The sequence below is a fragment of the Felis catus genome, chromosome C2, assembly GCF_018350175.1.
Source record: "Felis catus isolate Fca126 chromosome C2, F.catus_Fca126_mat1.0, whole genome shotgun sequence".
Taxonomy (NCBI): domain Eukaryota; kingdom Metazoa; phylum Chordata; class Mammalia; order Carnivora; family Felidae; genus Felis; species Felis catus.
Window position 1 is genome coordinate 154,453,299 of NC_058376.1, and position 27,207 is coordinate 154,480,505.

General features: G+C 46.0%; 1 protein-coding gene across 24 annotated transcripts in view; it reads right to left on the minus strand.

The window, feature by feature from the left end:
• Positions 1–26,766, minus strand: part of ARPP21 (cAMP regulated phosphoprotein 21) — a 155,461-nt gene extending 128,695 nt beyond the window's left edge. For 4 of the 24 annotated variants that reach the window (XM_045037908.1, XM_011286317.3, XM_011286315.3 and 1 more), the window contains exon 1: positions 25,352–26,119. The gene's annotated coding sequence lies outside the window, so the exon portion shown is untranslated. The other 20 variants (XM_019810986.3, XM_019810979.3, XM_045037907.1 and 17 more) reach the window with 11 other exon arrangements.
• Positions 26,767–27,207: the final 441 nt, after the last annotated feature.

Below are 27,207 nucleotides of genomic sequence, written 5' to 3' on the forward strand. Positions count from 1 at the left end.
GATAAAAACAAAGTCAGAGATGATATAGGGATGTTCCGGTCACCATTCCTGGTCTACAACAGCTAGAAACCCAGCATATAAAGATCTGCCTTTTTGAAGCCAGAGTCTATTCAAGGACATATATGGTGTCAAGATATCGGCTCCATTGCCAGCTTCCAGAGTGCGTTAATTTCGGAATGCGGCTGTATCAGTATCAAAGTTTCACTGCAAGTTAGGATGCTGTGTCCTATAATTTCCCATTTCCAATTAGATCGTATTTCCCTTTAATTAACTGTAAAGAATCTTACGTTGCTTCTTTCCTTTCTTCTCTTTTAATGCAGCGTCTCCCCAAACTGCAGTTAAAAGTAAGCCAAGCTACGGATGGAGACCAGCTTTCAACGAACGTCGCAAAAAAAAGGCTTGCTTCTTCAGGAAGAATCTGTCGCTTACTTACGTGTCTCTCACGTAAGTTCTTTAAAAACAGGGACTCTCCCGCTTTTTCTCGTACTGGAACACCTGGCATTCAGCAACGGTTTGACGAAGCGCTCATTTGATAAATTAATACACATAACAAGTCATGAGATTACGGTACCTTGTCATAATGCAAAACGGTGATGTCTCACTTCCAAATTAGCCATTATTTCCCCATTATCCTTATCGCTGCCATAAATCACATTAAAAAAAAAAACTACTTTCACTGTGATACAATTTAGGATTTTACATAAAAATAAAGTTACATGCTAATATAAACAGAGCCAATTCCAATACATCTACCGGATACTCACTCTGTGCCTGACATTATTTTGATTAAAAAAGCACAGTATATATGGGTCAAATTTTTTTAAGGTCATTTATTTATTTTTGAGAGAGAGACAGAGAGGGAGAGAGAGAGCGAGCTTGTGCACAGAAACAGGGAAGGGCAGAGAGAGTGGGAGACACAGAATCCGAAGCAGGCTCCAGGCTCCGAGCCATCAGCACAGAGCCCGACGCAGGGCTCAAACTCACGGACCGCGAGATCGTGACCTGAGCCGATGGCGGACGCTGAAGGACTGAGCCACCCAGGCGCCCCTACGGGTTAAGTCTGAAACGTCTCACTGTGGAGGAGAGGAAATGGAGCCACAGAGACGTTAACTACCACAGCCAAGATTTTACTCTAGGAAGGAAAGAGTGGGGCCAGAGGTCAAATTCGGACAGACAGGTCCGCAGAATCACCTGGACCTACTACACTTCGAAATGAGTGAGGATCACAGACACCACAGAGCAGACAACAATAAATAATAGAAGGCACCGGAAAGTGATGCCAGGGGTGATTCATGGGATGCATGCTTCCTCCAGTCTTTCTAAATGTTCTCACGTGACCCTCTTGTACTCTTAGAATTCAAAAAAGTAACCGGAGAGATTGAGAAGAAACCAGGAGACAAGGAGTGAGTCCGAACTGGCTACGGGCAGTGTTAGCTGTACCGTGAAGCAGGTTTGTGGTTGCCTCGTCATCACCCATTCCGTCAGAAAACAGGAAAGTAAAGACAATGCAAAGGATTGCTAATAAAAATCAAAGAGTATGGAATGACTGTATCTACACCGATGTGCAGTCAAAGGAACTAAGTCTATACAAAATGTGTCAGATAAATGTCAAAAATAAAACTGAAGGGAAACACACTACAGACAAACCAAATACTGTAGAGCGTTGTTAAAATCTATTTTTAAAATGCCCAAAGAATCTCAAGATTGGTTACATAAACATTTAAAAAATTTTTTAATGTTTATTTATTTTTGAGACAGAGACGGAGCGTAAGCGGGGGAGGGGGAGAGAGAGGGGGAGACACAGAATCCAAAGCAGGCTCCAGGCTCCGAGCTGTCAGCACAGAGCCCGACGCGGGGCTCGAACTCATGAACCGTGAGATCACGACCTGAGCCGAAGTTGGATGCCAAACCGACTGAGCCACCCAAGCACCCCACTAATTTTCTTTTTTTTAAGTTTGTTTATTTATTTTGAGAAAGAGCACACGAGCCAGGGAGGGACAGAGGGAGAGGGAGACACGGAATCTGAAACAGGCTCCAGGCTCTGAGCTGTCAGCACAGAGCCCGACGCGAGATCATGACCTGAGTCGAAGTTGGAGGTTTAACTGACCGAGCCACCCAGGCGCCCCAGTTATAGAAACATTTAAACGATCACAAAACATGTTTTGTGCTTGGAATAAATATCAAAATCAATACAACTCAATTGCATTAAAAAATCAAGTCAATAACAATTACAAGCCAGACTGGCTTCAAATTTCTTAAAAATTCAAGGACATTTTTACATGGAGCCACTCAATTGAATATTGTGTTCTAACCTGATTTGCCTCTACAAAGGAATCAACCAAGAAGCATCAGGGACAATTAACAGTTTGTGGAGAGACCCTGTAACTTAAAAAAAAATGTGATTCCCTTCTACTTTGTCAATTTGGATTCAGAGAAAGGTACATGGGTGACATCTGTAATCATATGGATTCTGCACATACTGAGCAGTGTCCACATAGGTTTGTCACCTTTTTTTAATGTTTACTTTTGAGAGAGAGAGAGAGAGAGAGAGAGAGAGAGTGAGCGAGCAGGGGAGGGGCACAGAGAGGGAGACACAGAATCCGAAGCAGGCTCTAGGCTCTGAGCCATCAGCACAGAGCCCAACGCGGGGCTCGAACTCACAGACCGCAAGATCATGACCTGAGCCGAAGTCAGACGCTCAACCCACTGAGCCAGGTGCCCCCGGTTTATCACTTCTAAACAGCTCCTGCCTGCAGCCACTGCTCTTTGAGGGACAAGGCCGGAGCTAAGGGCTGGGAATCTGGAGAAAGACCCGAGGAACCCTCACACCTTGAGCAATGATCTGGGTACTTCTGACATCACAACGATACACGCCGTCATCTTTTTCCTTTCAAAACCACAAAGACCAGAATCAGTCGAATACCTTTTCATTTAATCTACAGCCAAGGCGTACAGAAATGACTAGAATCCAGCCCCACTCTCTAGGGGAACCCAGGCTTGCTCACAAAACTGGGGAGTGTTCGTTAAGTGGCTTCTTCGTCAACACGAGTACCTTAAATGGGACGGTTTCACGAACTCCTGTGATGTTTCCCCAGAGAATTTGTTTTCTTGTTTCTCAAATATAGGAAATAGCTAGTCTTGAATGTTTGATATGACCTCCTAACGTCCAAGTGGATATGTTTACATTACATAAAACAATTCTTGTCAGCCATTTTAAAAAGACCTAACAACTACTGCTCTGGAGAAATCGATACATAGATGTGGCTGAATCTCCAAGTCAACACTTCGATTCTGTAGCTTTTTCAGAGTGTCCGTGTAGATAGCATTGTGCCTAGAACTTTCAGTTGCTTTAACTTCTTTGCTTCTCCAAAACACCAGCTCTCATCATCTGATCTGAGAGATTTATTACTTTCAATTAATAAACAACCAACCAACCAAAAAGCTTAGCCCAAGGGCAACGATGAGGTCCAAAAGCACAGGTCTATGTTCGTAAAGTCCACACAAGAGCTAGAGCTCGGTTCTGCCTCTTAGCCCAGTATCTTTCCAAGCTGCCTCTGTGCATATGTTCAGAGTCACAAATATACACCCAAACATTCTTATATTAAGCCCACGCATTCTGACTTAGGATGGTACCCTCAGCTTTCTCCTTTGAAAGAAAGACAATTCCTTCAAGATCGGCAAATCCACTGGTCTCAAAAGAGGGGAAGTCTTGCTTGTTTCATGCACCTAAACTTTTTCGTTATCACTTGAATGTCAGAGAATTGTCCCCTAACTAGGCCACTCACACACGCGCGCGCGCGCGCACACACACACACACACACACACACACACACACAGCAGGTGGGTTAAGCCACTCAGAATGTGCAAGTGACAGTTCTCGCAGGCCCCTCCCCGAATGCCAGATCAGGCCACACTGCAGCCTGGGGCTGGTTCCAGCTCAGAGAACAGAGTAGCAGCTGCTGGGAGCTGGCAGCGACTCAAGTCTCAGCTGTATTCTTGGCCCCCTGCCTCCTCCAGGCACTTACTAGGGGCGCGTGACCAAGGAAACAGCTGAGCCCCCCCCCTCCAAGAGGAAATGCAACCGCCATAGCCCCCACCGCCACCTGCTCTGGGGCCAAACAACCACCACGGTCCTGTTGGCTCTTGCGGGGGGGAACATGGACTGCTGAATCACTCCTGAGCACGCCTGAGCTGCTCTGCCCGGGACAGGCGATCAAAGGCATAGTCCGACAGGCCTGGGCGGCATCACCCGGGGACCCAACCTGGCAAGGGAATCCGCTACGGTTTGGATGTTCAAATCCCAGGGACCCAGTCAGATCCCAAATGCTGCTTTGGATGTATTCTCTGTAGAATTTTCCTAAGATACCTCCTCTGCTGAACAGAAATTTTGATTTGGGGTTTGCAGTGGCTTGCAACACGGCTGAGGGCACAGGGGGCGGGCAAGTCCCTTCCGAGGTCACCAATCTCCAGGAGTCCTCTCAGCACAACAGAAGTATGAATACGAAGCAAATGCATGAAATGTCTCGCCCCTTCCCTGGCCTGCGACTCACGGTGTGGCCTTCCTGGGGGGCCCTGGAACACAAGACGCGGAACCGGGACTCGGACAGCTTCAACTGCACTCACGTCAGTACTATTAAGAGACATCTGTGACCTCAAACATTGTGAAATCTCACCCTCCTCTGGGGACACGCCTGTCCGGATCTCAGATTAACACGAGAGGCACTGCTGTACCTACGCTACTGAAAATTCTTCTGGAGAAGGGCAGAATGTTGACACTGTGCCAGGCCCACATGGGGGTCTCTTCTTCAACGGTCTCTGTTTCCTGCTTGCTTTGACATCTTCCTTGATAAAAAGCTGGGAGTGTAGCAGTTCCTTTGGGCTTAAGTAATCTTTGGATACGAATCCCCTGCACCCAAAGTGGGCTTCAGTCCAGATAAGAGAGACCCCGATGGCTGGGAGACTGATTCTTGTTTCCGGGGAGAAGGGGAGAGGTTTGAAGACCTATTACAGGCTATGGGTTCTTTGAAAACCTGACCCACATCTAGTTAAGGTTTTTCTCCCCAGGAGTGACACTAGACAATTTTTATGTGATCCTGGTGGATTCTTTGAGACCGACTAGGTCCAGGGCATCCCGGTGTTCAGTTTCTACCTTTCTGGTCAACCTCAGGGGTCGACCCGGATCCCTCTCCAAGGAAGGACAGGTTGCTTCTTGGAGGATTATTTCAGCTGCAGAGAGCTGAATGGCCCAACGCCACACTGATCGAGGTGGCGATGGAAGGCCTGGCTCCCTCAACCCCAGCAAGACAACCCCAAGGCCATTCTAGCTGCAGAACACCCCAAGGAGCTGGTCAGATCTGTTCTCACCCTTCGCCTGAGCTATGGCTTTCCTCCGCCCACACTTGCCCCCTCCCTCTTCCTCCTTGGCACTGGGGCCAAGATTTCCCCTTAGTAAACATCCTGCACCCCAAACTCCGTCTCAGGGTCAGCTTCCCGGAAGCCTACCTGGGACACCTCAGGACATCCCTTTGGAAGGTGGAAATCACACCATGGCAGGAATGAAACCCAGGTTCCGAACCACTCGCTGGCTCCAAACCCTTGTTCGTTTCCCTAACCCCGGACACGTCATCGCTCAAGTTACCACCCTATATGTAGTTCCAAAAACACTGGCAGGTAACAGGATGCTGATACCCAGTACACATTAAAGATATCATGATGACATAGGAGGTGATGCCTTTGTTAAGCAGTTTCTACAAATTATTTCAGTGACTTCCTCACAAGCACTAATAACTAGCTATCGCTGTTTCCACTCTACAGATGGGATAACTGAGACGCACAGCAGGGCCAAGGAACTTGGCCCAGGATTATACAAATTAAGAGACACTGACCAAGCCTCACTTGATCCCCAGAAGATATTTATTATGGTTGTCTGTCTACAGCACCCTTGCCACGAAGAGGCAGGGCAGATGCAGGTCAAAGAGAATTGAATGTGCTGATGTCTGAAATTTTATAGCCAGCTGTTCAAGAAATCTGTAAGTATTCTGATTTCTCTGTGTCATTCCATGCTCCTCCCGTATTCTAATACAGAAGCAACCTAAACAGTTACAACAGCGGCTAACATTTGCATTGCGTTCCTATATATTGAGCAGCGTTCTACGCCCTTCGCCAGGCAGGACTCACAGAGTCCCTTTGTCTTAGGTCTTTCCTTTCCTAAGTCTTTCCTTATGTCCCATCATAGAGAAATTTCTGGATAGGCCTCGGGAGGTGAATTTTCAATAGCGTGAACCCTTACTCTCATGAGCACAGCTCGAGAGCTGATTTTCGTACTATGACAATGAGTCAATAAGAGAATATGAAATTGCATTAGGTATCTGGTGTTTTACAAGGCTGAGAAGAATTGTGTTTAAATTGGCCAAAGTAACACACTCAGTGACTTGGAGGGCTTGGCCTTGGATGGCGCGGACGATCCACGCGTGTGTGATTGTGTGTGTAGGCCAGGCCTGTCCAGGGAGCGCAGTCAATAAACAATTATTTATTCAGCTCCTACTAGGTGCATGGCATCCTGCCAAGGACTTGTGAGCGATATGGTGATGTTTTCGGTCCGGCACCTGCCTTGGGGAAATGTATACGGTGCTAGAAATGAGGACTTCCTCAGCTCAGCTTTTCAAAGACCCATCTTCTCTTTTTCTCATAAGTATGCCGAACGATCAACTCCAAACGGATCCTTGTGGAGTCTCTCACGAAGTTTCAAGGGGAAAAAGTTAGATTAGAGTAAGTCATGCTGCGGAGAAAACTCCTTTTCTCCCAACAAGGTGAAGAGAGCTGTGTTCTTACCAGTAAGAAAGGACCCATTTCCCCAAACGTCCTCGGTCAAGAATAATTGCCCTCTTGGGTCTGACAACCAGCCATCAAGAAGCGAACTTCAGGAATGGTGTTCCTCACGATCTTAATCTGTTGTTCCCCACACTGAACTGGTGGGAGCGGCCTCCCTCTCTCCCTCCCAGGCATGGCTCTCTTTTTCCAGACCTTTCTGCAGGGATGGGACGGCAGAAATCAGGAAGGAGAGCGCAAGCTACAGCCCGCGGCAAGGATGGCTTCAGGGGCCTGGGGGGAGCAGGGTTGAAGCAGGGTTGCGCCCCGAGGGCAAGAATGCAGGGGGAGGGGGCTGCAGAGTTTTCACTGCTCGTATCTCTAAGGATCGAACCAGAATAAGAAGCTGAAGTCGAAAACCAGCAGAGACGTGGGACAGCAGTGGTCCTCCAGAGGCCGGACCTACCCTTGACATTTTGCACACTGCTCGGCCTGTGAACAGACCCGCCTCTCGCCCCGCTGGAGAAACTGAAAAGAACCATTTAAATGTAAACACTCAGAAGCGTGTTCCGTAACTGGGAAACCAGACCTTAGGATTTTTTACTAAACCACCGTTTTGCATTGAACCAGGTCAAAAAGAAAGGGGTCGGGGTCCCTAACCCGAGAGCCCCTGGGGAGGCGGCCGGGGAGGCTCGTGGGGGCTCGAGCCCCGACGTGGCCCTTGGCAGGGTGGCTCATGCTCTCCCGGTGCCAGCAGGTGGTGCAATGCACACCTGCGACTCTCGTTCACAAAACAGCTCTCGGAAGTAACAGGATGACGTGAATGACGCGTCCAGGAGCCAGTGTCCCCGTGTGTCTCTTGGCTGAGCCGCTGCTGACCCGTGTGGCGGTTTTGGCGTAAACAGGAAGCCCCTCCACCTCCGCTCCGCGAAGGTTTCCTCGCTTAACAACAGGTGAGGGATTACTGCTTTATGCGACAAGATGAGATTTACAAGTCCCCTCTTCCCTTACCCAGTGCCCGTCTGTCGCCTCACTGCCGCGGTTGAGCCTTCCTGTGTGTGCACACGGAGCTCCAGCAGCGCCAAGGGGATCAGTTCAGCGCCCACCCCCACGGGGTCCCAAAGTCGTCAGAGAGTCAGGCTGTATGCTCCCCCAGGACGGGGACTATGCCTTGCTTCTTTCAGGGTCTCTAGGAACCACCAAGGTATAGGGAACGCAGCAGGAAATTAGCAAACGTCTGTCAAAAGATAAATGGTTTCTGGGAACGCTGGATGGTGTATTAATAGCATCATCTTATAAAACATTTAAGGCACGCACCTTGAAAAAAAAAAAAACTGACCTGGTGTGCGCTGGCTGTATGAAGAACGTGAGTGAGACCAGTAGGTGTTTTCTAGAAATACACTGGCCACCTTATTCAAGAAGTCCCTCTTCTGGGCAAACTGTCCAGAGTTTAACAATGACTCACGCTCCTGATTTCCAAAATACTTCATCTGACTCATCAATAAGTCCTTACTGAGTGACTAGAGCATCTTCAAGGGTACTAACGGGTATTTTCTCGGTAGATGGATACATTAACATCCCACATAGCCGAGATTCAAAAAGACACAGCAACGCCATATGCATTCCCTTCTACGGATTCCGGGACAGAAGACAGAATCATAAGTGAATTTAAAGGGAGATCAATGTGTTTCGAACTTGAGCTTATGACCTGTGAGTAAATCAGCAAGTCAAGTCATTGGTTTAACTTTAGTTTTTACAGTGAAATCTAGAGAACACGAAAGGAGTGGAATGAGCCAGACTGGAGTACGTAAGAATTGGGAGTACATCATTACCCTCAGTAAGGCCATGACTCATTCTGTAAACTTTTATAATTCTGTTTCACATATGTGTGTTTGGGGGGGGGGGGGGGAAGAGAAGTCTGTGCACATCTACCTATGCCTGAGTGCTGGGGAGTTCATGAAAAAGTGTTTTTTAAGTTTATTTATTTTTGAAAGAGAGAAAAGGCAAGAGTGGAGGGAGAAGCAGAGGGAGAGAGAGAATGAGATTGAGAATCTCAAGCAGGCTCCACCCTGTCAGCGCATAGACCCTTGCAGGGCTCGAACCCACAAACCCTGAGATCGTGACCTGAGCAGAAGCCGGATGCTTAACCCACTGAGCCCCCCGGGCGCCCCTGACAGTATTTTAAAAGTCAGTCTGCGTCACAAAAAAAGTTGCTGGGATAGATCCCATAATGTTTCCACAACGGAAGGCTAATTGGAAATAGACATGTCACCCATGGCGTCTTGATTACCAAAGGCAGTGGAGAGAAAATAAGGGCTGTGATGGGGGTTCCTGCTGTGAAATCCAAACATTATTTGTGAGATGCAAAGACCTTATCATTTAAATATGAGGATTGATGCCTCTGATGAAGATAGAGCATCTTCGTTAAAACAAACAAATGATTATCTTGGACAACAGTGTAAACAAGTCCCTAATTCATGAAGCTGCTAATTGCTCTCCCCAGCTGCAGAAGATTGGCCTGTACTCCATGCTTCACCACGCACGGTGCACATAACACTTGCACACTCGCTCTCGAAATGCAGCCTCGCACAAGCCCAGACATACATACACCCCAGAGCCCGGGGGCCGAAGAGGGTCAGTTCAGAATGGACCGGTCTGGAAGAACAGCTCCTTAAGGGCGTCGCGGGTTTCACTTTCCCGACCTAGATTTTCCATAGGAAATGAAACTCGGATGTAACTTACTTCATTTCCTCACCAGACTTCGGGATACGCCGGGAGAAGAGCTTTGGCAGAAGCATGTCTTGTAGCCAAAGGAAGCTGGTACTTTTCTATCACTTTTTCAAAGCAACTTGCAAGATTGGTATCCGGATCCTGGTAATCCCACGTTCCCATAGTTACTCATATTTAATTCACTGAAACGCAGATGCATTAATTCGTGCTATAAAAAACAACAGCTACCCTGTTTTCCTATATCGTGTTGTGCGCCACATGCTACAAGGAACATGTGACACATAGCGTTTTTAATCCTCGCTGCCGCTAATCTCATTTGCACATATTTAAGGACGGAAGGAAGGGAGGGAAGGAGGTGAAGGGGTGGAGGGAAGAAGGGAGCTAGAGGGAGGGCAGGTGGGAGGAGACAAACCTAAGTTTCAGAAGAGATGAGTCCCTGCCCAGGGTCAAACGACACCAATATTATTCAAATACCCGTGCCCTGTCCATTGCCTACCACCAGGTTGTTCAACCCATGCATTTGGTGAATGCAACACCCACAAATATAATCACAACTATTTATTTAAGAAAAACGCCAGATGACGGAGTAACCTTGCTGGATACCTAGCAACAAAGTATCATTTCTACTATTCCTAGCCAGAAACGTGCAGTTAGTTTCTTATCAGCCAAGTTGACTTGGCTATCCCACTGACATACCCACCCCACCCCCCAAAAAAAAGAAAAGAAAAGAAAAAAAAAATACTTGGTACTTGGTTCTCTCACTGCTCTTAAAAGCGGGAAGTAGAGCCTGCAGAAGACTCTGGCCTGTGCCCGAATGTTACCCTGTCTGGGGAAGGGCTGGTTCCAGGGTTTATGAGATCGCATCCTGACCGCCATGCTAGGATTCAGGTTTGGAGATTTCTTTGGGGAATGGGCCAGACCCTAAGGTGGTGCAGCCTCAACGCACAGCTATCTTTTGGGTCTGGAGCTGGGTCCAGCCACACAGGATCCCGCGGCATCCCGTGTGACTGGCTTCAAACTGGAGTCCGCACCTCCTTCCCAGTTAGGGCAGGAAGGCCAGTCCTGTACAAGAGTTGATGGCTAACCGGGGGGGGGGGGGGCGGGGGGGGTCATGTATCAACTGGAATGCACCATTAACCAAAATATTAGCCGGCCCTCAAAGGAGAAAATACAGCAAAAAGAAAACACCACACAAACTATAGCGTCGTATAGCGTGAACTTCTCGGACTCTGAATCCGGACCTCCAGGGCGGAAGCCTGCTTTCTCTATGTGTCCGAGCAAGTCTCTAAGCATCTCCATGCCTCAGTTTCCTCCCTGAAAGTGGAAACAGGCAGAGCTCCTACCTCACAGACGACTGTGAGGAGTAAACAAGTGAAAATATGTAAAGCACTCAGAAAAGCACCTCACACATAGTTAGCGTGATGTATGTATCAGCAATTAGCTATCTCTTACCGAGACATGCACATGGGTCCATTCAACAGAGATTTGTGGATGTTACCTGATGAGAGCTCTGGCTAGAATTCAACTGCCAACACTTCCGGAGCCCCAGACCTTCTAGACACTTCTAACGACCTCAGTGTCTCTAAAAACTACAGCTACTTCCAAGTGATATTGGCTTCCTTCCAAAACTCTGAAGGAGCCATCACCGGGCTGTTCAAGCTGTGAATGGCTGGCAATTCGTGAGGCTTCATGCATGTATGTAGAGAGGTATGTGCATGACCGTTCTAGCCCTGTGTGTCTTTTCTAGCTCGTATAAGTGGTAAGAACAAACGTGCCCCTGAAATTCACATTGAAAGAGAAGGATTCCGCCCCCCCCCAAAAAAAAGAACAAAGGCGCAAATGGGATGACAGTGCTACAGGTGACCAGACCAAGATGATGTCGGGCAGATTTTTCCACCTTCCAAATCTGTCCTCGGATCCCTGCCTGCAGCAAATGGCCTTAGGAGCATTTACAAAGAATCCTGCTTACAGAGATCACTTTTTTTCCTTTTGCTGGAAATAAAGTGTTTTGATTTATTTAAATCAATTGATACTTTCACCTCATGCAATGGTGCAAAGCCAGTTACTTGGTACAACTAAAACACAGTATTCTTCTGTTTTTTTTTCATTGTTACATCATCCGTTTTACACGATCATAAAATTATCGTATAGTAAACTTAGCTTGTTGGGGCTGGGAGCTGTCGAGTTCCATGGATTTTAACACAGGTATAAGCTTGTGTAACCACCACCATAATCCGGCTACAGAAGAGTTTCATCACCCCCAAAGTTTCCTCATGCCATCCTTTCCGATCACACCTCCTCTGTGACATATCTCCTGGCATTCACTAATCCGTGTTTCTCTGTCCCTGTGTTTTTGTCATTTTGAGATGTTATATAAATGAGATCACACAGTCTGTGATGTTTTGAGATTGACTTCTTTCACCCAGCACAACGCCCCTGAGACCCATTCAAATTGCCACGTGAATTCATAATTTGTTCCTTTTTATTGCTATGTAATATTCCACTGTATGGATGTACCACAGTTTCCCCAGGCATCTTTGGAAGGACATCTGGGTTGTCTCCAGTTTGAGGCAATTATGAATAAAGCTGTTATAAACCGCTGTCTGCACGGTTTTTTTTTTTTTTTGCATTCATAGTTTTCTTCTCTAGTTTTTATTTATTTTTTTTTTATGTAAGTTTTTCCTTGACCCTGAGAATATCCAGTCTTGCAGACTCGGGATTATCTTCTCTCCACGGACTTTAGAGTCCTACGCTGGAGACCCTCAGACTATAATTCAGGCGGAAGCCTGCATCTATCTCCCTGTAATCACCCAGAACAGAGGCTCCAACCTCTTTTTCTAATGGAATTTGCAATCTTCTTCTCTTCTCTTAAGGTGCTGTGTTTTAAAAATCGTTTTTAAATCAAAGCAACCTTAAATTCACTTACTAAAATTTGTCTCGAAGCCTTATGGCTTCTCGAAGCCTAAAGTCGAGAGAAATCCCTAACTTTTTGATTGAAAGGATCAATTCATCGCCCCACCCTCTGTTTCCATCTTGCCATTGTATCTCTGCAGACGGGAGATGATAAGGGAGTACTCGTTTTATAACATAACCAGATCCCAAATGTATGTATACACCAAAATATTATACCACATCTAATATGTACTATATTAGATACATGTGTGTAATTTTTATAATATAACCAGATTGCAAATGTGTATATATATAAATATATTCAATAAATATAAATCATATCATATATATAATACGGTATATGACATGTGTGTGTATGTACTTTTAAAATACACACACACGTATATATGTATACAAGAGTATGCATACGTATTCATTTTCTGTTATTCTGTTCTCCCTTCAGAAAAAATTCCCAATAATAAAATTAGAGGTAATTCTGTAGTCGAAGACCAATATTGATCCAAGCAAACCGAGTAATGCATAAGATAAATTATACAGAAATTTAGGGCGATATCCTCTCTGTATATAATGTAAAATACACTGCTACCAAGTAAGTCCTTAATATTTACCTATAGATAGTATTTCTAAGATTTTCCATTTCTTCAGGTTACCTAGATGAAAAAATCAATAAGATTATTTTGGTTGTTAATTTCCTTCGGGCCACAAACAACGGCGTAAACATTTACTTAGTAAAAAGGAAGCCCAGTCCCTAAATTTCTCCATCCAATAACTTCACAAAGCCACTGCCTTTGACAAATCATTAATAAATAGGGTTATCGCACCTAATCCACTTGACTTTTATTTCGGGGTGAGCTGAAATTTCTGTTAGCCTCACCACTTCCTCTATCTGAGAAACTGACTCCCCGAGGGTAGAAAGATAAAAAGGCTACTTTGATCCTGTACATCTGCCAAAAGCAACCGCCACCCTCTGCGACAAACAAGCAGGACGCAAGGGCAAAGAATGAGTGTACATGATGCTGCAGGTGTCTCGGGTTCACTTGGGACCAAACAAACTGAGGACAAACCGTCGACGAAGAGAGCTCACACTGGCGAATTGGAACTTCAAGTTTTCCTGAAGATAACTTGAGGGGGAACATATTAGTTAAAATGGGTCATTTCATCCTCAATATCAGTAAATTGCATGAACACGTGTTGGCAGGTGGCCTGACAAGAGGTTTATGCGACCTGGCGTCAGCTCTTTCCCCTGGGACAGAGACAGAGTATAAATATACAAGGTAGCCCTTTTCCCCAACTTTACAGGGGGGGATAGCTCAGAACACAGATTTAAAGAGCAAGACATAATGCCTTAACTACAAAGAATCACAAAAAAGTCTTGTCACACATGCACCGAAAAGCCCAAGCCTTGTGAATCCATTCGGGAAAAAAAAAAGAAGAAGAAAAAAAAAAGAAAGAAAGACAATTCTTTAAACTCCACTTAACAGTTGATGGGGCATCTGGGTGGCTCAGTCGGTTGAGCCTCCGACGTAGGCTCAGGTCATAATCTCATAGTCTGTGAGTTCGAGCCCCGCGTCGGGCTCTGTGCTGGCAGCTCAGAGCCCGGAGCCTGCTGCAGATTCTGTGTGTCTCCCTCTGTCTCAAAAATCAATAAATGTTACAAAAATAATAATAAGTTTTAAACTCCACGTAACACTTGATAAAGATCTTCAAAATCATTTTTCATTTGTGTTTTCAAAAAACTTTTAATGAATATTTTCCCTAATCACTTATCCTTGGGTATCTATTTTTATGCAAACGTGAACTACTGGGTCCCTTAAATCAATAGCATTGTTTTAGATTGTTAGACACAAGTAAAGATATGTGTTTAGATATGTTGTAGTTTTTGTCCCCCCCCTTAACCACGTGATACGTATTGTTAACATCTTATAAAAGCTAATGCAAAAGAATCCCAACACCCCTTAAAATCATTGTTTATGGTTTTTTTCCCTCAGTAATCCACAGACAAAATACTTAGGACTCAAACTACAACTTTATATTATTTTCAAAACAAGTATTGACATATAATTTCATTGCACATTCTTATAGTTTTCAACGTTTTAATGGATAAACAGTCCCTGTAGGAGAAAGCAGGAAGGAGATAACATTTCTATTTTGTGGCAAATATTTTACAGAGGATAGCTCATGAAGGGAGTGCTGCTATCTACATACTGCAAGAAGGACACTGAAGGTCACTTGGCGAGGCCAGTGAGAAGCAGAGATGAGATTCAAACTTAAACTTAGGTCACCTTGACCTCAGACCTATTGCCCTTCTTTGGCACCAGGAGAGGATGTGTCCCAAGCATGGGTGAAATCAGGAGCTGAGAATCTATTCTTGTCTCAAATGGCAGCCACAAGTACAGATTTGAGATGCAGGCAGACAGATTTCCAGGCACTCTACCAGTTTCACAAGTTAATTTCCACATCCTTCTATGCCATGGCCCCACCACATACCCTTTCACTACCCCCTTGGTTCTCAACTCCTAATCTGTAGGTAAGATCTGAATCCCTGTGTTTCCCATGCCTGTTGTATGTTACCGTGTAAGTTACACTGCAAAGAAAAAAACAGGAGGATGAAATATACACCTTTCTTTTTCCTTAGACAAGAATCCCCCAGTATGCTACAACAGAAATTTTGCCACAGCTGTGATCACAACCGAGGGTATATTCATGTGGGCATCACATGAGCACACAGTCCCTTTCACACAACCACAGCTGTGACCACAACCAAGGGTAGATTCATCTGGACATCACATGCGCACACAACTCCCTTTCACACAAGAGGCAGCTCGTAAGTATCCGTTGACAGTCGCACTGCAAAACAATTGAACAAATTATTTTTCCAAAACAACCACCCCACAACCAGCTTTCGATCAAAAATGATCCAGAGGCAAAGTCAGAATCCATAGAGGGAATCCTGATTTTTCTTATCACTGTCCCTGTGGCTTTAGCGAACGATACCGGAAGAACTATAGAAAAATCTTGGATCTCCATCTTGATAAAGAGTTTTTGCCTGGACAAATGAGGTCGTTCAGAGAGCAGAAGGAACAAACCAAGGGAAGTAATCCCCGCAGAGCAGAACAAATGGCACTAATGACCTAATCAATACAGAAATAAGTACAGATTTCCTCCACCAATGGCCACTCAGTAGCTTCCCTGAAAAATACAGAAACATACCACCTTGCTTTCATTTAGATTTTCCTTAATGCTTATGGTGTATTTCATCAGGAATACCCAAAGTTTGGCTTTCGATCAACTCAGTAACATTAGATAAGTTCACCAAGACTTGGAGTAAAATATAGGGGTTCTTTCAAGTTTGCAGGTCTGGGTCCTTCTCAGTTCTATCAATTCCTTGACTACTGGTGCAAATCATATGATCCCCACCTAAGCCCCAGGATCTAATCTACAAGTGGTGAAACAAGTTGGTATCTCCTCATCTTTTCTTAAAACATCAGAAGCAATCTATGCTCACCGGCAGGTCAAAACAATGACGTAATGTTGTCAGGTGATTTTAGAAAAATGGATTTTAGAGGTCTCTTCTCTTGCTAGATCTGTTGGGCCCATCTCGGATTATACAAATGGCCTTCTGTTGGATAGATCTATTGGTTTTACCTGCGAAGTGTACAAATCACGAGTCTACCTACCACAGTTGTATTTGAAGTCATTTCTAGTTCTTAGATAAAGTCTCAAATTGCTCCTGGAAGGGTATTCAGAGTAAACTCTCTGTGGTATTTCCAGACAAATCCAGAAGGAGGCCTGGTTAACTTTCTTTTTTTTTTTTTTAATGTTTATTTTTAAGAGACAGAGACACAACATGAGGGGGGAAGGGGCAGAGAGAGAGAGGGAGACACAGAATCCGAAGCAGGCTCCAGACTCCGAGCTGTCAGCACAGAGCTCGACGCGGGGCTCAAACACGCGAACCGCGAGATCATGACCTGAGCCGACAGAGAGAGCAGGCAGGCCCTGCTTCTGTTTGGTTAGAGCTGCATAGCTTCCGGGCAGGAAGAGGGGCCTGGAGACCCCCCCAGTTTGCCAAATTCTCTTCTCCCTCTCTTCCTCACCCCTGCCTTCTGCTCCAGCACTGCAAGCTCACTCAGCCCTCGGAGGAGTGAATTCTCTCCCCACATCCTGGATCACCTTCACTGTGGTTAATCTCTCCCCAGGCACCTGTCCAGTAAACATGAGTTGTCGCTAACTCTGTGTACCAGTGATTTGGAAATTGCTTGTGAACTTGCCTTGGCCCCATCCGCTCTCGCAATTTATTTATTAACTGAGTGTTGACCTTAATTCCCTTCCATGCAGCTGAAAAAGTCATCTACGTATTCTGTCAAAGCAGACCGAAGTTTTAGGGACTTTGTTACTCTTGTAGAAGCCCTAGTCATGGTCTGACATCTGTAGCAAGCACTTCCTTGTGAGAGCCCAAACAGATCTTGAGAGCAGTTACAATTTCCCCTATGCGGGAGGGCGTATCTTTGTTCTCCTTTTTAGAAAGATGAATGAATGTCAGGCCCACGTACGCTGACACTTTAGGGGAAAAACACAATTAAACCTTTACTTAGGGCTGCTTTTAAGTCCGGAGTGTTAGATGCCATCGACAATATAAAGATCAATTTTTAGTTCAACAAACTTGGATTAAAGATCTGCCACGTGCAAGCAAGAACTGCTAAGGGCAGGAGAAGAGGTAGTAGGAAATGGGCTTTGGGGCCAAACTACTTTTTTGCTTCATGTGAGTTAGGTAGATGACTCATATCTAAGCGTGTGGAGAATGTAGATTCTAGATACAGGTATAGATACAGATATATGCTGATTATAAATGAATATCATATATATGATAGACAAGATCTATAACATACCTCTTATGTATGGGATCTATACTGTGGACAAGATATGTAATATATATGTTACATATATACATATGTATGTATATGTGTATATAAGTGTATGTATATATGTGTATATATACATATGTATGTATGTACATATATATAAACACATATGTATATACATACATATATACATATACGTATATATATATATATATGGACACACACACACGTATAAAATCTGTCTACCCTTTCCTTGTTTTCCAGCAAATATCACAATACCAAAGGATTCTAAGTTCATTCTCAGACACCTTCTGAGAAGTTTCATTGGATAACTTTCGGACCGTGTTATCCCTCAGAAGAATGGCTGATATGCAAATTATAATCGAAACCAAAACTCCATTATTTGGCAAACGTATCGCTTCGCACAGCTCACCTTCTTCGGTGTTGAACGTGACTGGTGGTTTCCCATTTCCTGACGGGGCCACCAACTGATGAAACCCCCCTTTTGAGGGGAGTTTCTCCCCTCCTCTGGCCACTTTCACCCAAGGGCAGAAGTGATTCATTTCGGCAAAAGAGCAAATGCCTTGGGATCAGAGGCCGGATCAGCTGCTCAGCCCAAACAACTCACTCAGTGCTTAGGAACCAAAGCCATCGGTGGGGTGTCTGGGAGCCTACCAGTGAGACCCAAGTGTCACTTGATGTAACGTCTCCGAGGCAGCTGAAGATATTTCCATCTCCCATGCCAGTTCAAGCCTGCCGCTTAAGAGCTTTCACCCGTTAACACAGGATTTAAAATCATTCCCTCATGGATCCCTTCCACCCCCTTCTTGTTCGGTTCTTTAGCCACCACTGGATGACCCAGTTAAACTTTTGGAGAAATAATATCCGTCCATTCACTTTGTAGACAACTCTGAATTGAACTGCCCCTTCCCTTAGAGCCGGGTTACACATCGGGGTTCTTGCAAAGTGCATGCTCCTAAAGTGACGAGTACCTTGGCCTGGCCTTCCGGATTTCATAGACACAGAAAAAGAGTAAAGCTTGTCTCCAACCGTGACCGGCACAAAGGTTCCTCTCCAATTGTAACCGTCAAACACGTTATGGGGCCGAAGAAAAGAGCTGTACTCTTACTTCCAAACAACAACAGCAGCAAACCTTCAAGGGAGGTGTGGCTCATTTACATAACCAGCTTACATCTCTACGGTTTTTTATATGAAAGGTGATGGCTTCTTTTTAGTGAATGAAACCTACGTGCCTGTGCCAGGTACTCTGTATCTGCTTCAATCCTTCGGGGTGGGCCCGATCCCACTTCCTAAACGAGAAAATGGAAGCAACGCGACACGAACTAAACTGTTAAAGCCAAATAAGGAGTAATCTGTTCCTATCGGATTGTTGTCACTACGTAATTTCACCTGCAGAGACTGTGACGCACGGAGGGGTTTAGAGTCTTGGCCATCAGCACCCGAAGACTCAGAAGCCCGACATCAGGACGGGTTGTTCAGGTGCTAAATTGAGTGTTTGTTTATACAGGCCCGCTATGGAGGCGTGAGATTCGGATACACCACCAGGAGCCTTGTTTCGAGAGGCTTTTGTTTTAAACTTTTGTTTTTGATTCAAGTTTTGCGCATATCTGTACCCTGCAGAACCCTACGGAGTTCTTCCTTGGTCACAGCAAGCCCCGGGCTCCCTCTCAGATAAGCCTGGAGCACACCTTCCGTATACATCCCCTCCCTTAGTTTTAACCTGACTTTGAATCGGAAGCTGCAGTGAATTCCAAACATCTGTCGACAGCTTCTGATATCCTATGTGACCAAAAAGGCACCCATTGCGATCATCTGTGGAATAAAATAGTATTTCTCTTGGAGGGATATTGACATCCTGGTCCTAGAATGTATTCGTTTTCGTATGTAAACTCTCACATTAACTGTGTGTACTCTCTTACCTCTTGACACTGAAGGAAAAAAAAAAAAACAAAACAAAACATTAAAAACGAAGTCATCCATTGTTGTGGATGAAGACAATTGCTATGATAATAAATAATAAAGATTGGAGGCATCCAGTTAGAGTGTTTAACAGTGCTTAAGCAAATAGCAACAGGATGTGCATACAACACGATCGCATGCTATGTTATTTTATCTTTCCAGAATTCTGTTAGCGATTATGTGGAAATTTCAGGGTTGGAGAAAGGTTTCAATCTTCACAAAGGCATTAGGCGCCGTGACCAAAGTTAAATCATCCCCACAGTGGGGGGAAAAAAAAAATGAAGACTCATTAATGCCAGAGAATTGTTTGCGGTGGGATTTTTGAATTTATCTTTAGCGCTCTGACAGTTCCCTTGAAATTCCTACCGTACCAACATATCTAAGTGAATTTAAAATAAACAAATACAAAACCGTGTAATTCAAAAGTGTTACCTTTTAAAGTATTACTGTGATCATTTTCACAAACCAGAGAAAATCGTATCACAGATATGGCTGCAAAGTCCTGACAATGAATGAATTCAGTTGATGAATCTGTCCAAAAGCTCTTTCATGACTCAATCGTCAAATGCCAGCAATGATGGGACGTGCACCAAACTTACATACGTGTCAACAAGCAAAAGGCTAAGTTAAACAGGCCAGTGTGGAGTATAGACATTTTCTTATCAGTAAGCATGAGGACTTTGTGTGAGGCTGTTAGCTTGTGGTTCTGGAAACATTTTAAAATGGCTTTTTGTAAAAGCTGCAAAAGGAATGTAATAGCTCTTTATTTTCCTATCGAGTTTATGAGCAAATAGCAGTTAAACGATTACGAGTAGTCCCTGAATTCCAGTGAGTCCTCGTGACCTTCCTTCATCCTCTTTTGACCCATGTTTGATTCTTCCAGAGCGCTGCATCAGTGATGGGATCACCTGAAAGCAATTCAAATTACCTGACCCATCAGGCGACAGGTGGGCCCTGATTCACACACCAAGGGACAGTACACTTGGATCTCGAGGACCTTAAAACTTGAGAAACCGATGTTCTATTTTGTTTCCTAAAGGGGTCGAAACGTTTTACTTCAATTATTGGTGTTGCTTCGTAATTTCAACTAGATCAAAATAAGTCAAAATGCAGATCTTTCCCTTTAAGTATGATGCTAGGGACTAGAACGTTCTAAAGTAAGTATTATATCGCTAGCAATTAGAAGAAAAGCTGCTAAAGATATGAGCGCCATCCACCTCGTTTCCATCCCTTAGAGACGGTCTTCGTCCTTATCTCAAGTATTTAGTGTGTGATAAGGGATCCACGGACAATTATACAAATGCAAGAGAATGTACTTCCATTATTAAGAACCCCTGCACTAAACGCAGTGAAGAATGAGTACGTGCCTTGAGTGAGACAATTTTGGACTAATTCCTCAACATTTTAATTGCGTCGGAATCACAGTGCTACCCTAATACTCATCACTTGATTACAACAGGAAAAATCTTATATAACCTGTGGCGGTGACATGTCCATTAAGCGGGGGGGGGGGTCCAAAAAAAAAATGCCAGAAGAAATCTCCTTGGGAAGAGTGTGTAGAGGAATTCAAAATATTGATCTACTCTGGCCCTACGTAGTGATTAACACCCGTTCCATCTGGCAACACTAAGCTCCTTGGGGGCAGCAAGGAGGGAGGAACGTAACATGATGCTGAGGATTCAGCTGGAAAGTGGAGAGTCAATTTGGTGTATTCAAGTCAATTCTTTTCTTTTTTGGTTTTTTCCAATATGCTCTCCATTTTCCTGGTATAATTATTTCAATTCACTCTTTGGTTTCCTTGCCCAGCTATCTCCCAGGGCGCAGAAATGTCCCAGTGATCTTAGAGAAAGGTGTCTTCAAATGTTGTGCGGGCATTTTATGCCACACGGGGGCGGGGGGAGGAAATCACCAGACTGCAGACGATTTGGAGACCATACGATAACAATGCTACCAAACATTCAAAACTGCTGAATGCATTTGATACTGCATCTCAAACACTTGATTCTTTATCAAGAATCCTGTATTTATGTCTATAATTGAAACACTTTGTATCTCGGCTGAGATCTGATCCCCATGGAAATGAAACTGTCGTGAAGTAAAAACAAGGAATAAACCCTGTGAACATCCAGGGCTAAATTTAATCCAAAATGAGCAAAATTCATTTAGATCAGGCACTAAAAAAACCAATTTATTAGAACTTGGCATTAAGGTCCCTTAAAGTAACACCCACAAGTAAAGATAGCCTGAGAAAAACAAACCCAGTCACAAACACATCCTGCTAACATGCTTTTTTGCCTCCAACAGTCCTTCAACATTTACTTACGTCGCAGCTTGAAATTATTTATCGTATTTAATTCTAAATATTAGAATGAAAAACAAAAGAAAGGAAAGTCAGCGGACACAGAGAGCCTCTGGAATCACAGATTTCCTAAAAAAATAAAGGTCCTTTGTCTAAAGAGAGGAAATACGTATTTTGTAAGTTCATCGCTGACTTCAAATACGTCCAGAACTTTCCAGGTGACATAATGCATTGCTAAGGAAGCCAATTCTTTTTCTGATTAGAAATTCACAAATTTCTAAACACACTACCACTGTGTGGTACCAGTTAGAACGATGCCAATACTCACCACCTGAAGAAATGACTTTCACGGCCACATCATTTTTAAACCCCATCTTCCTTCTTAACCTTGTCGCAAAGCAGATCTGAATTAACACTAACTCCTATGGAACCGGTTCATTTGCAATTTCCAGCCTTACGGACTTCAAACTGTCTCCTAATCCTAACGAGGACCCTCAGTTATAGTCCCTTCTGGCTGCATTGTACCTTGTGTCTTCAGTGGCTGACTCATTCCACGCTCTGCTCATGTAGCTTATCATTATCTTGTCCACAGGCAAAATCTACATTGAATTCAGATGAGCATGGCCCCTGATTTGAGACTCTTGAGAAAGGTATCAGCACTGGGGTCCAAGGAGCATGACCACTAAGGGAAATGTTGCAGCCCGTGTGGATTGTAATTTTCCCCTCTAAAAGTACAAAGTAGAAAACACGAACACCGGCAACCAATTACAGTAACTCCTTCCAATGCATTTCCCTTAGTGGTTTATTGCGGGTCGGGGGCGGGGGGGGGGGGGAGTTATTCTTCACAGAAATGGACAAGATCTAGAACAACTCTGTACACTGCCCTAACAGCTTTATTTAACACTACTTACGTAACTCACTTCCCCACTGAATAAAAACTTCTCACTTTTCCTTACGTTTATCAATTTTGAACCTACGTAGGCATTTGTCTAATCAGCTTCGCTTCGAACAGGGATATAACTCGATCACAGCATGTTGTTAATATGAAAACGAACAACACAGACCTTTCTGACTGGACATTTTCACTGTCTACCTCAAGACAGGTGTTCTGCATTATACCAATGTCGCAGACAGATGGCTTCTTAGGTTTTACGCACTATGACATTAAGATATTCCCCCCTCGTTATAACGTTCCAAAAATTACTAGTGCTTCCCCTGCTATCTACAGTTTAAAAATATTTAAACTAAGATAATCTATTGTGCTTATCTCAAAGGAAGGAAGGAAAACAACTCGAATATTCTATCAAGTTCAACCCAAACTTCCTGCCTCCGTTGCCACAATTCTGGATCCAGATTCTAAGTTTGTGAAAGAAACACAAAAAGTCACAAGGCAGAGCTTCAAGTTACAATATCTTAGAAGGATGCTGGTTATTTGATGCCCCCCCCCAAACATTTTACAAGCTCCAAACCCTTCACGGGGACAGTATTTTAGGGATCTAAAATGATTTCTGCACTTCTCACCATCCAAGAATACGACAGCTCGTAGGAAAAATTGTACGTGTGCAGCAACTCCTTGGTTAGTGTCTCTTTTTTAAGTTTTCAGGCATTCTAGTGACTGAGTCTTGCTTCTAAGAATTATTGAAGAGGTTTATGAAAACACACAGCAGACTATTCATGTGTACTGCTCCCATTAAAATCAACTGATTTCCGTTAGCACTGTAGATCAGGACTAATTAAAATTACCCTTTCCCACAGCCCGTCTGTACCTTTTCAAACATCCTTCTCCCGTATCCAAAACCATGCACTGTTCTGTCTTCTTTTATTGCTGAGTGAGGCGCTCGCTCCTTCATTAAATAGCATTAAAAATAGACAGCACCGAACTCCCCAGTGGAGCATGCTCTAACAGGGCTAATGCCACAGTTCTTAAGGTAACCATACTCAGCTGGGATCTAAGAGGGAAAGTCACTGGAAGGTCAGCAATTTGCAAATCTAACAGCGCACACAAACCTGTCTCTGAGCTGAACACCGGAAAAGAGAAACCAGCGTGTTGTGAAATTAAGTCACCGAGAAGCTGAAAGTCAATTTCTAAAACTGTGTAAGTTGCTTTAAATATGCCTTACCTAAACCAAAGTATTCTGTTCAACAGGCATTCACCTACCGCAACTGGGTTATATTCTCACTCATCAGCTAACACAAAGCACGTCCGGAGAAACGGAGCCATGGAGGCATAGCGTCTGAATGTCTTAAAAACTGCATCTAAACCAAACTGTTTAAAACAAGCAAATAGTATTGATAAGCAAGGACAGGGAGAGGTTAGCCTTCTGCATCGTTTGTGATGAAGCACAGCCCTTAAAGAATATACGAAACCCATGCTCCAGAAAATTTTAAAATATTCTGCTAGTTGAAGTGCCAAGAAGGAGTGAAGGAATGTGACAAGAGAGGAAATACCGGATCAAGCACAAATACATACCTTACAAATCCCACATAGACCCGAAATGAGCGCACGTAATTTCTCACATGCGATCCACATTAGGTGTGCAGCAGAAGCAATTACTGCCAAGATAGTAGATTACTTGGCTATTCGAACAGAACACGCTAGAACTCTTCAAGCCACCGTCTTTGGTGAAAACGACATTAACCAAAATCCTATTAAGACAGGCATGTCCCATGGTGACACAAACACAGAGGATCAAAGGAGTGGGAGCATTTGTTTTTAAGTGCATGTCAAAGGTTCCCTAACTTTCAGCAAATGAAAGATGATTCCCCGTCATCTCCATTTCTGTTTTCTTAAAACAATCATAGCAATTTTGATCTCCAAAGTAAGCGAGGAGCAGGTGGGAATCGTTTGGAATTATTCAGCATTTGAGCCAAATCTTGTACAGATTCCTTTCAACTTTGGGGGATGTCATCCTTTTGGGAGAGGCTACAGTGTCATACCCATAGACTTTAAAAAATCAGCAATCAACAGAGATATCTGCACTCTAGACACATTCTCCAGAAAACGATTTCCACCAGCCTTGCAATGTGCACACTAGCCTCCCAATCCTTTGTAACTTTCAACGTCTCCTTGCTTTTCCTTTTAGACTCGGACTCTGTCCTTATCTTGTACCGTGGGGAGGTGATCAAGTACTGAGCCACATCCACTCCCGCTCCATTTCCATGCAGAAACACGGACTGAGTCAATTTCTCTTCCTTAAGAAACTTTCTAAATACCTGTACTATTCCAGGCAATTCCACCAACCGTATCTACAACCTGAGACAGAAGACATTGCATTCGGAGTTTGCAATGAAACACACATTTCAAACACGTAAAAATAAAAGGTCACCACCATCGTCTCTACCCGCCCCCTTCCCCCACAAATCCCTTGGGAGCCGGGACCCCAATTCCTGCAAGAGCGACAAACCCATGGCAACTTCTCCGCCCCTTGCACGGTTCTTTCAGATGGAATGAGAGGGTCCCAAACTTTCTACCACGAAACCCGCAGACATCGCTGCAGACTTCGCCCATGAGAAAAACTGCCCTCCTCTGTTCCCTTCCAGCTTTCCCTGTCTGCCTCATCTGGGGGAGGGGAGTCTGCCCCTCCTGTGATGAAACATAGAAACACAATCAATACATGCATAACATCAACGGTTTTCTACAAACACGAAGGAGGGGAAAAAAAAAACAGACGATAAACAATTCCAAAGAAAAGCACAGATAAACGGCAAAAAGGAGGGGGAAAATCACAAAAGACGTTTCACGTCGGAAGAGCTTGATTATTACCTGGACATAACAGTGGGTATCCCCCCAGCGTCTTGGTGCCTCGATTGATTTGATTTAGTTTCTGGTTTTTACTAATATCGTTTCTCAGTGATTGAATTGGCTGGATTTGTTTGGCTTGGCGCTTTTTTTTTTTTTTTTTTTTTTTGGTCGATTTATTTAACTGCTAGTAAACCGAGCTCTCTGCAGCGTCGGCGGCTGGGATCCTCGCGCAGCTGCGGCGACCGTGGTGGCTTTGGCTGGCGACCCCGCTGCCCCCGCCGCTGGTCGCCGCTCCGGACGAGCTCAGGGGGCGCCGCCGCCGCCGCCTTCTCTGTCCCGCTGGCTCCGCGGGGCGAACGATGCCCCCCGCCTCCGGTCCGGCAGTCCGTCCCTCCGCGCGTCTGTCCGTCTGCCTGCCTGTCGCGCAGCCCCGCGGCCCCACGCGGGATTCTGGTTTTCCTGCGCTCCGCTCCGGCCGGCTGGCGGTCCGCGCGCGGCCGGTCTGTCAGTCCCTCGGCGCGTCGCGGTCCCGCTAGCAGGGCCGGGTCCCTGTTCCGGGTTCTGTGGCCAGCTCGCTCTCCAGCTCCCGCTCAGGGCCCCGGCCGCTTCCCTCGGACAGCGGAGGGCGTCTGGAGCGGAGGGTGCACGCGAGTGCTGCGCGCTCGCTCGCTCGCTCGCTGTCTCCCTCGCTCTCCCTCTCCCCCTCTCCCTCTCCTCCTGCCTCTCCTCTGCGTTCTGCTCTCCCAGACTCGAGCTGTCTAACTGCTCCCACCTGTCCGCGGCTCTGTCACTCCGTCGTCCCACCCCGAGCCAGCCAGCCAGCCTCGGCCCGTCCCTCCGTCCCGCGCCCCTGCCTCCCCGCCTCCGCCGCCGGCCCCTCCGCCCGTCCCTGCCCTCCCACGCACCCGGCTCCTCCCCGCAGCCCCGGCCGCATCCGTCCCCGCCCCGGCTGCAGCCTCCAGCGCCCCCGCCCCCCGCCCCCGGCCCGCCACACCCCGGAGCCGGCCGCGGCCAGGCGCGCCGGCAGGGCGGAGGGGAGGGGAGAGGGGGGACGGGGGAGGGGAGGGGGGCGCCGGGGCCTCTGCCCCCGGGTGCGGCCGGAGTTGGCCGGGCCGGAGCGCGGGCACCTGCCGGGTGCGCCCGGCGCGCGCGGGGCCATCCGTCCCCCTCCCGCCCCCCCCCCGGCGGTCTCCGCCAGTCCCGACGCTGGAGACAAAGCGCCCGGGCCACGCGCGGCCGCACCGGCGTCATTAATCAGAGGGGAGCCTGGCACGCCGCCCCCTGCCCCTCCGCGCCGCCTCCCCGCTCCCCCGCCGCGTACCTGTCCCCGGGGCGCCGCCGACTCCCGCGGACGCTCGCCCGGGCCCGGCTCCCCGCCTTCCTCCGCTGCCCACTCCGGCGGCCAACTCTGCGGAGAACACCCCGCAGCGGCGGCCCCTCACTCCGCGCGATCGCGTCCCCGCAGTCGCGGCCCCTCACTCCGCGCGAACCAGCCGGAGCCCGCGAGCTCTCGGAGGCTCTGGGCTTCGAGCGGGACCCAAAGTCCAGGCGAGCGGCGCCCCGTGCGCCCCTGGCCCGAGCTGCGCGCCCGAGCGCGGGCCTGGGGTCGCCGCCGCGCCGCAGCGGGCAGGGCGCGGGGCGCGGAACAGAGTTGACATCCGAAGAAATTAAAGCGCTGCATTTCCCGTTTGTTCTGCAGAAGTGCTATTTTTATTATCTGTAATTCTTTTTTTTTTTTTTTTTCATTGTCTCGGGGCACACACTACCAAAAGGGAAAAAAAAAAAAAAGAAAAAAAAAATCGTGGAGGAATGGGGATAGGTTTCCGGAACACCGCCCACCCTTCCCGAGTGAACGTGGAGCCTACTTTTCCAACATT